Source organism: Psammomys obesus, unplaced genomic scaffold, assembly GCF_907164565.1.
Source record: "Psammomys obesus unplaced genomic scaffold, mPsaObe1.curated_primary_1811, whole genome shotgun sequence".
NCBI lineage: Eukaryota > Metazoa > Chordata > Mammalia > Rodentia > Muridae > Psammomys > Psammomys obesus.
The window spans coordinates 2,175,598-2,186,406 of NW_026592439.1; the positions used below are offsets into that span (position 1 = coordinate 2,175,598).

The following is a 10,809-nucleotide window of genomic DNA, read 5'->3' on the forward strand; positions in this document are numbered from 1 at the left end:
CTGGGGATGAGCTAAAACAGTCCCTAGCTTGGCCCTCAGACAGAATGTTGGGTGGTGGTTTGAGAAGCAAGAAAGGAAAAGAAACGAGATACAGTTCTCTGCCCTGGTATTTGAGTGGCTTGAAAAAATGCTGAAGCGTAGAAAGAAATACTGGAGTCAGGAGAAGCTTTTTGTGGGGTATAATATTTTGGGATGGAAGACGTGTCTTGGTTCAGGCTGCTGAAGCAGAACAGCAGAAACTGGTAGACAAGACACGAAACACTTACTTCTCTTGGGTTCGGAGCTGGAAGCCTGAGATTACAGTACTGGTGTGGGCCTCATCTGCTGCCTTTTAGGGGGATGACCACCTTCTTACAGGGCAAAGAAAAACATCATTCATCTTGTGTCTCTTTTAATAAAGGCACACATATATATCTGGGTATCAACATGTAATTTGGGGCAGGGACACAAAGATTCATTCCATAGCACTTAGAATAATTTTCTGAAGTGTGCATACCATCCTCAGGTCTCATTTTACCAGTGTCCATCTAACAAAAACAACTGGAGAAATGTCTAGGAGGGACAGAGAACAGGTGTTCCAACAGTCTGTCTGTTCCTACTGCTTCACCTCCCTCCCCGAGTAAACATATATTGATCAATACCATGTGCTAGGGACTGCTCAGACAGGCAAGGGTAGAAAGCATCCAAGTTGTTCATAATCTGGTGGGAAAAAGACATGGAGAAATTAATTGCACTATACTCAGGGTTCCAATAGCCATATGCACAGGGTACAGGAAGGGTGTGAGGCAGGGTGTGATCCAATCTGCTTTGGGTTGTGGTGGGTGTCAGAGAAGATATTACAGAAAGTGAGGTGACTCCGCTGAGTCAAGGACAGTGAGCAGTTTTTCAGGCAGATGTAGGGTAGGGAGAAGAGAAGGGCAGTTTAAAAGGAAATATCACCATATACCAAGGAATGCTAGCATGGAACTGAAACCTTTTATTTTTACTTTTTTTTTTTTCTCTTTTACTGAGTCTTGAGTACTTAGCACTACATAATCACAAAGTGCGGGTTGAAAGGATGAGCAAAACTCAGTTTATTGTTAGCTCTTCTCGAGGCAATAGTGAAATGAGATGGGCTTACCTTCGAGAAAAATGACCATTCGCCTTCAGCAGTCCTACTAATGGTGTTTAACTCTCCAGCATAGCTTACCTTGATTACTACACAAGCACCCTGACTGGGCCCTCGGGATATGATCTCTGCTTTGCAACCCCCTATCTCAAAAGGAGACATTGTAGTTCTCCAGTAGTGAAAACCCTTCACTGCTCCTACATCTCGTGAGGGATTAGAATCTTCACACATGACACTGGAAGGACCTCATGACCCAGTCTTCGCAGGCGATGACTGTCACTTCCTGACTCTCTGAAGGTTAACAATATTTCATTTGTTTTAGTTTCTTGTACAGATGATGCTTGGTTGTAATTTTGCTGGCGCTGTCATTTCAGAGTGTCCTTCCCCCTTAGCCTGCACCCAAGGCACATGCACACGCACGCATACACACATGTTCACACACACATGCACACACTCAGGTTTAGGCACAAACTCACATACACATGGACACACATCTACACCACACACAAGCATACACGTGCTCACATACACATGTGAATATGCACACGCTCACACACATGCATAGGCACGCATCCAATATGCAAATACTCGGGTGTGTACACACACACACACACACACGCGCGCACGCACACACTCACTTCCAAAAGTACAGCTCCATCTTCTTCTTGCGCACTGGTTAAAAGTTGTTCTCATTTTAAACATCAGCTTAGGTATGTTAGCTCTAGAAAACTTACAAACTCATCATAATTGATTACTTGGCCCATTTTGGTTCTGTAGAACATTGGATGTATCTGTAGAGTTGAACTTTTTTATGATTCTTTTTACTTTTCTGTTTCCACATCTTCATAAAAGGTTTTTGTTTCTTTCTTTGTTTCAATGTTAGTTTTTGTGGGTTTTTCTCCCTTTAGGAGAGAGAGGAAGAGAATACCTAAGTTGGGTAGGTAAGCGGAGGATGTGAAAGAAGTTGAGGATGTGAAAGAAGGATGTGAAAATAATTTTCATCCAAAAAACTACATGTGATATCACTATTACCCTATCTTCAAAATCCAGCACATTTCTTGATGGAAAGAAATTATTTATGGATTTGTGGAATGAATAAATAAATGATTAGGTGGTAATTAATGAATGAAATGCTGCTAGCATTGACTAGATGGATTGTGAAGAGCAGATTCATGGAGTTCAGGTTTATACATTTTGCAGTTGAGATACCCATGAGTCACAGTAGACAGCTATCCAAAAGCGGTTGTATTTGCCAGGCTGAGTTTCATGTGAGTTGTCTGGCTTTCAGATCGATAGAGAGGTTTCTAGTTCTTAGTCAATACGTGTGCTGTTGTTCCACTTGAGGTCATCCAGGGAGAAAATATAAAAGAGTCAAGACACTTTATGGTAGTAATTTTTGGTTATCATTTGTATCATGTGCCCAATACACATGCCACTTGAATGTCAACTTATTTTTATTATGTCTTAGGACACACATGATGCTCAGATATTGGGTGTGCCCAGACAAACACACGCTGAAGGTCTGGTCCTCTGGGATGGGGAGATGCAGAGGCTTTAGAACAGTGGTTCTCAACCGGTGGGTTGTGACCCCAACAGGGGAGATTGCACAGCAGATAACCCGAATATTAGATACGCACATTCCGATTCATAGCAGTGGCAAAATTACAATTATGACGTAGCAATGAAATAATGTTATGGTTAGAGGTCATCACAACATGAGGAACTGCATTAAAGGTCACAGCATTAGAAAGGGTGAGAACCACTCTTCTAAGAGGTGGTGTCTAGTATGGAAGTCTTTGGCTCATAGGGGGTGGTGGTGCTTGAGGGGGACTGTGTACTCAGACTCGAATGCCAACTTCTCTCCTTTCCCATTTTACCCCTTGGCTCATCATGTTCGCAGCCTTGCTTTGCCATGTGCTCCCCGCCAGTAAATTCAGCACTCCAGTCAGAGGCCAGAGCAGCAGGTCCACCAATGTTTATATTGACTAGAACCAATATAAACATTTCTTTTATTTAAGTTATTAACGGTCTCAGATACTTTATTACAGTGACAAAATTTTGACATATATGTACATGTGTGTTTACCTGTCATTAGACAGTATTTGATGACTTCTGTTATTTTCTTTTACTTATGCTGGCATTGCCTGCCTTACTCTCTCATTTCCTTTTCTATTTAATGGTATAAAAATGCTATTAGCATTCTGACTTGTGGTCTGATATTACTGATCTTTGCAAAAGCAAGGGTTAAGAATAAAGAGGAGGGGCTGGTGAAGGAGAGTGAAAAGAAAGGGCTGAGAAATGAGACAGCAGTAAAGGGAGCACATATTTCACGGAAGCCAGAGGGATATTTTTAAGAATGAAGCTGTGGTCACAAGTGTGAGATGCTCCAGAAAGGTGAAGTGAGACTATTGAATTTGACAATTAGGAAGCCATTAGTAACTTCAGTGAGGACGCTTTATCTGTAGCTGGCTTGGAGCCAATCGAGAAGTGATGGAGGGAAGGGACGGTGGACAGCACATGCTATTATAGAAACCTGCTTATTGCAGAAGCTGGGGCTGCCAGGCACCAATGATAATAATTCCCCTGTCTTTTCTTTATAATGACATAAGAGTACAGACATTATTAGTTGTGTGAATTTTAAAGATGAAGCAAGTAATCCAACTCTCAGAGAAGGCTGCTGGGTACATCACCTAGCTGGAATTCAAACTGTGTTCTCCCTGAGTTTGTAGTTTTCCAGTTGCACTGTAGCAGATATTCTATTTGTATAGTATCAAATAAGTCATTTAATTTCTGTGGGCCTGAGTTTATTAATCTATGTAATGATAGATAAATATGGTGACAAATATTATAGAATACATATATATAGTGAATAAAGAACAAAGCATGGCTGGCCCTAAACCTACCACTATCTACTTGTTGCACATTAACTGAAGTCTTTCATCAGAATGCTTCTTTTGTAGAAGGACCATGACGATACTCTTCTCATAATCTAGGACAGTTGTGATGTCAAAACGAGATAAAGCATTTGGAATAATCTTAGCATTGTTGTTACTACCATTAATACTATCTCTTGTAGTTGTAAGGCAGGTGTTAAGAAGAAGGGACCCAGCTGGGTGTGATGGCACTCACCTGTAATCTCAGAACTCAGGAGGCAGAGGCAGGTGTATCTCTGTGGGTTCAAGGCCAAGCTGGTCTACAAAACCAGTCCAGGACAGATAAGGCTACACAATGAAAACCTGTCTCAAAAAAACAAAAGAGAAAACGGAGAAGAAATAGGAGAAAAGGAAGAAGAAGAGAAGGAAGAAGAGGAGGAAGAGAAGAAGGAGACCTGAGTGTTGAACTTTTATATTCTGAAAAAAATACTCTGAGTCTGTGGGAATGAGTTGATTACTCCAATAGAATCCTGGCCCATGTCCGCATCTGCAGTTCAAGAACAAATATTTTTAGGGACAGACTTTAGGGGTGATAGTATTCCTGTTTTGAGTACCTGTCTTTATGACCAGTTATTGTATAAAAGAAGCTGAACTGGATACTGAGCACCTGGAATTAACCAATTTGTCAGAGGGCGTGGGTGAAACAGAAAGTTTCCTTCTGAATTTCTAGAAAAATCTGGCGGATTTGACAGCCATAGTCCTTCTGATTTGAAAGAACAAGCAGTTTCCTTGTACTTCATATGTTAGGGAAAGAGTCTAGAATGGTCTCCAGATGGTTTCCTGGAGAAGGCTGGCAGAGTGAAGGAAAAGGTACCCAAGGAAGGAAGACTCTCCATCCAGCTTCCTCAGCCTAAGTTTGGGGGCGGGCAGGCCCAAACTTAGAATAGAATGTTGTATGCATTCTAATCCAAGTTTTAGTAGCTCTTGAGACCCAGTATAGCTTTAAAATAGAGAGGTTCTGGGGTTATGTTGAGGAAGGTCTAAAATGTCTCTGAAAGTCACTTGGGCAGAGTTAGACTCAGAACGGCTCCAAAAGTTCGACAGAACCATTAAATGAGTATTTTTTTCTTTCCATTTGTCTTTCTGTAGTTTCATTCCTGTTTTTAATTCTTATCTGGATTATCTATTTTATCCCGGAGGATAAGAACATGTAGGATGTGTAAAAATACCACAATTTCTGAATCCATTCCTCCGATGATGGACATCTGGGTTGTTTCCAGGTTCTGGCTATTACAAATAAAGCTGCTACAAACATGGTTGAGCAAATGTCCTTGTTGTGTACTTGAGCAAATTTTGGGTATATACCTAGCAGTGGTATTGCTGGGTCTTGAGGAAGCGTTATTCCTAATTGTCTGAGTAAGTGCCAGATTGACTTCCAAAGTGGTTGTACCAGTTTACATTCCCACCAGCAATGGAGGAGGGTTCCCCTTTCTCCACAACCTCTCCAGCATGTGTTGTCTACTCAGCAATCAAAAATGAGGAAATCATGAAATTTGCAGGCAAATGGTGGGATCTAGAAAAGATCATTCTGAGTGAAGTATCCCAGAAGGAGAAAGACAAATATGGTATATACTCGCTTATATAGACCTATAAGATATAATAAACATAATGAAGTCTATACACCTAAAGGAGATAAACAAGAAAGCAGACACGAGGTAAGATGATCAATCCTCACTTAGAAAGACAAATGAGATGTGCATTGGACATATGACAGGAGTCTACCGCAGAAGGCATCTGAAAGACCCTACCAAGCAGCGTTTCAAAACAGATACTAAGACTCATAACCAAACCTTTGGCAGAAGGGGAGTTAGTATGACAGGGAAAGGATAGGAGTCCCACAAGGACCAAATATATCTGGGCACAGGAGTTTTTTCTGAAACTGTTTCTCCAACCAAGACCATGTATGAATATAACCTAGAACCTTTACTCAGACAAAGCTCGTGGTAGCTCAATAACCAATTGGTTTCCCATAGTAGGGGGAATAGGGACTATCTCTGACAGAAACTCAATGGCAGGCTCTTTGAATCCCCATCCCCCCAAGGGAGGAGCAGTTCAGCTAGGACACAGAGGAGGACTTTGCAGACAGCCCTGAAGATACCTGATAAAACAAGGCCAGAGGAAAGGGGAGGAGGTCCTCCCCAGTCCGTTGACTTGGAAAGGGGCAGGGAGCAGCTGAGGGAGGGAGCGTGGGATTGGGAGGGAATAAGGGAGAGGGATACAGCTGGGATACAGAGTTAATAAAATGTAACTAATAATAACAAACAATAAAAAAAGAAAGAAAAAAGAACATGTAGGATGGAGAAGGCAAAAGTGATAGGTAGCCAAGGTCAAAAAAACAGGGAGAAAGGAAGCTGAGGACATTTGCACTTCACTGTGAAAGTATGGGGCAATTCCACAGGAACTGAACAACAACACTAAGGGAAGAGCAAACAGGGTCTGCCTATGGTCGCCTTTTTTTATGTGTCTAGGGTTACAAACTGAACATCTGTTTTTGTTTTTTGATGCTGGTGGTATTTGTTTGTTTTGTTTTGTTTAGGGAGTATGAACGGGCTGCCGATGGATAGGAGCATAAGATGGAAGGCAGAAAGCCATTACTACAGGGCGCTATCACAATAGATGCGAACAGTATACCGTGGGGTAGTTATAGCAACTGAGATGAAAGCAGAGCACCTACAGACTCGATTCTGTTAACCAAAAAGCTATTCCACTGACGTATCCCTTAGCATGCAAAAAAAAAAAAAAAAAAAAAAAAAGTACCAGTTAGGCAGTTAGGACAGGCACTTTTAGGAAAGCTGTCAAGCCACAGAAGGATGTGAGATTTACTTCTGGATCAAAGGGAAGATAATTTTTAACATTTATTCTGTGTATCCCAGCAACACTTTATGAATGAAATAATGTATGAGCATCCCCAGTTTGTCTGTGGGGTCACAGAGAGGCACCTAATTAGAAGCATGAGTAATGTTTGAGTCATAGATCTTTGGAGAATTAAATCAGTGCACTTTTGTTTTAATTGGAAAGGGAATGCACTTATCCTCTTAAGGGTTTACATAAACATGGATGATATGTATCTGGCTTGATAGAAGAAAAAAAAAAGATGTACTGTAGTCAATCATTTTGAGTGGCTTAACCCCATTGTTCTGTTCTCTGTAAAGTTGCATCTTTATTTGAGTCTTTTTATTTTTAAATTTAAACCTAGTTATGAGATTATTCACATGGCTAGGCCACGCTGATTTATGGATGATAAGACAAAAGCTAGAGATGTCAAAGAAATAAAGTCCAGAACGCTTTTGTTGATTCAGACCAAGAGTGCGGCAAAGACTACCCAGGCAGCAGGTATATATTTTCCCTGAAATGATATTTTTATGGGGCAGCATGGGGGAGTTGAAGGGAAGTTTTCAAAGGGAACAAAGTGACCCAGGTGACAGGCCTGAGAATTGTGGTGTGCAATGGCAAGATGGTCGCCATTTTGAGGCCTCAGTGACTCTTTACCGGGAGCATGAGCTTAACACCTTCTAAGACACTAGCTGATTTTCTCAGCAGCTCTAAGCACTAGGCTTCTCAGCCCAGGACAGAAGCTGGGTCTTTGTATTTCTAGGATTATGTTCTTCCTGCAGACTTGAAGACTCGGGCCCTATTTTGTGGGTAATAGGTTGCTTCCTCCTTTCCTCCTATACATCTTTCAGAGTCATTTCTCCTTGGGGATTTTCCAGCAGAATCTTTCCCCTGTCACCCCAGCACAGGATGAGAACATTGCAGGCAAAGGATAAGGCTCCTAAGGAGAGGTTGACGTCTGGGTTTGGAGAACATGTAATCTAAGGCATTGGGCAAGCATTGGGTAAAACTGGAGGATGATAGATGTGTGGGTATATGGTGTGTATATTTGTGTGTGTGTGTGTATGTGTGTGTGTGTGTATGTGTGTACATTGCACAGAAACTGGAAGCATCCCTTGCCTTTTCTTCAGAGTGGATGGCACTGGCCTGTAAGGTTAGGCTTTCCCTTATAGACTTGAACATGGCAGCTTACTCATAGTAAATACTCCCTAGCTAGTGTTCCCTAACTCTGTGTTCCAGATTCTTGAAACTGTCTAGATCATAGAAGAAAGACCCCTTCTTACCAATCCATTTCAGGTTTATGATGTATAGTTAGCTGCACTTGCCTGAGTATCTGTCTCCAGGCACTACAGGGAAGACAGTTATGGCTGGAGGAACTACCTTTTGGTAGAGGAAGGAGCACGGGCTTATCCCAATGCTCAGCTAAATGTCCTGGCTGTGTTCTTTTCCAGCTCACTCTTAGCCCACAGGACTAGGTGGAGGACAGTGAGATCAAGGTAGGTTCAAGGCTGCCTTGAAGCTGGGCAGCCTTTTACTTTCCTTATCAGCCTCTGGTCTCACCGGTTTGGGTTATCTTCGGGTATGTGTTTGGAGTCTGCAGGCAGAGCTCAGAGCCAGGGTTTTGGAATCACACAGTGCAGGAGAGCAGAAGGCTCTAAGCTGCCTCTGATCTTAGTGTAACCCTTTGTGTGTTGAGTGGGATGATGGATGTGGAGTCAAGTCTCCAGTCACCAGTCACATATTGCATTGGGTGTACAGAAGCTAACCTCCACCTCAACGTACCTGAGAACTGAATTTGGAGAAATAAGCAGAAGATCATGTAGAAAGGACTCGGATCAGACATTCAAAAGAACTGGCACAGTAGGAATTATAAGCAGCAGTGGCGCTGGGACTGTCTTCTCCAGGAGGCTTTTTAAAATAGGAAACATTTTCTTGGATCAGAGCTGGGTCTTTACATATGGTTACTCAGGGCTGGTCAATTTAATTATACTAGGATGCCTCAAGCAAGCCCAGACAGCTGAGAAATCATCTCTGCTTAAATTAGGGTGGAGAGACTGGTAAGTCTTACTGCCTCAAAAGTGTATTCAGGGAGGACTGCGTGATGGCCACCTGTATTTCACCAGAGAACTGCCACCTTTACCCTTCACCCATTCCTGTTTGTACACACACACACACACACACACAGAGAGAGAGAGAGAGAGATACATAAGAATGTACTCTCTTAACTCTTATACACATATACTTTTCTGACTCCACCCATCCTCCGTTCTAATGAGGGTCCTGAAGTAACATCTTTTCAGACTCCTGAACCTCCTGTCTGAGCTTGACAGATACAATTCTTAAAGCTGAGGGCAAGAAAGGGACCAGTCGTGCTGCCTGGCTCCTCTGACTTTCTCTAACGCTGCTCATGGTGTCATATATATATACATATAGCAGCAGATTCTTTGTTTCTGGAATCAGGGTTTTTCCTGAATCCCTCAGCTTTCCCTAGCCCTTTGCCTGAGAATATCTGGACCAGGATGAAACCACAGTGAGGAAATGGGGGTGGAAGTAAAGAAGGCTCCTGCCTTCTCCGCCTGGCTGGGTGTACTCTGCTTCATTAGCATGAGAATGGAGAGACTTTCCTGTTAACCTCCCTTAGGGATGGAGAGCAATAGAGAGCAAAGGCTCCTGCTCCATCCTGCTTTTTCAGGGTTCCTGGGAGTTGGAAAATGTCTACTGTTACATTCTTCCAATCCTCTGAGGAACCTAAGACCCACAATATTGAGAAAATCTCTGATGGAGCCGGCTGGTGGATCTCCACTCCAGATTTTCCAGCTGTCCCTGTCCCCCCCACCGCTCAGAGAGCAGGATGCTGAGATGGCTCGGTGATGCAGAAGGTATGTGCTTTTTCAGTTCTGGTGCTGATGCTGTGTGTGTGGTGAGGTCTCTGTGGCGCAATGGACGAGCGCGCTGGACTTCTAATCCAGAGGTTCCGGGTTCGAGTCCCGGCAGAGATGATCACCTGGCATATACCTCTTTTGTTTTGAATGCTGTCATGTTAGGTTGATAATTATATTTATTCATCCCTAGAGGCTCCGAGCAGAGAAACAGAAGCCCTTTCCTCGGGAATCCTGAACCTTCTCTCCCCTTCGCCTCCCTCCGTCTTCATTCCTTCTCTCCTTCTCCCTCGCTGATTTTCATCATCTGTTATAGGCTTGGATATCTGCTATATCTTCTCAGCTGATAAAATTTTCTGTTTCACAATGAGATAATAGATACAAAATTATTAAGATGCCTGGTCACAGTCACAGGTTTTTATAACCACTGTGGTTTTTACCTTTTCTCTCTGAGAATACCTGGGGCAGATTGAGGCACATGCAAAGGGGAAATGGGCAATTGTTCTCTAAGATAATGCCCATCTTGACCTATGCTCCGTTTCAGGTCAGAGGACAGCTGGGGTTCGTCCAGAGGATAATTTCTCACACTCTTTGTCAGCTCTCCTTTTGCATTCCCAGCACTTTGGATGCTATGGCTCATCACTCACATCTCCATCTGTAAGGTGAAATGCAACCCTGCTCTGCTCTTTGTTTCAGTAGAATAAACTACAAAAACAACCCACTAATTGCCAGAAACAAGTTGGCTGAGCTTATCCTCAGGAAGTTAAAGGTCTCCCCTAAATGCTCTTCAGTGTGAAATTTGTTGTGCTTTTCATATATATATATATATATATATATATATATATATATATATATATATATGAATGTCATTTTTATAATTTCCAACAAGCTGTTTTCTCACCCCCTGGCATCCCTCATTAATTTCTGCCACCTTTCCAGGTTTCATCTGACAGGCTACATTCAAGCAGCTTGGGAGCCTGTTCAGTCTGGACTGTAGCTGGGGTTTCTATTTGGGGCTGTCCTGGCTCCCTCCCTCTTTTGCACACTGCTGCTGCTA

At 42.6% G+C, this 10,809-nt stretch overlaps 1 non-coding gene across 1 annotated transcript; it reads left to right on the forward strand.

The window, feature by feature from the left end:
- Window positions 1-9,798: 9,798 nt before the first annotated feature.
- Trnar-ucu (transfer RNA arginine (anticodon UCU)) lies at window positions 9,799-9,872 on the forward strand. Its single transcript has one exon. It is a non-coding gene; the product is annotated as a tRNA-Arg (tRNA).
- Window positions 9,873-10,809: the final 937 nt, after the last annotated feature.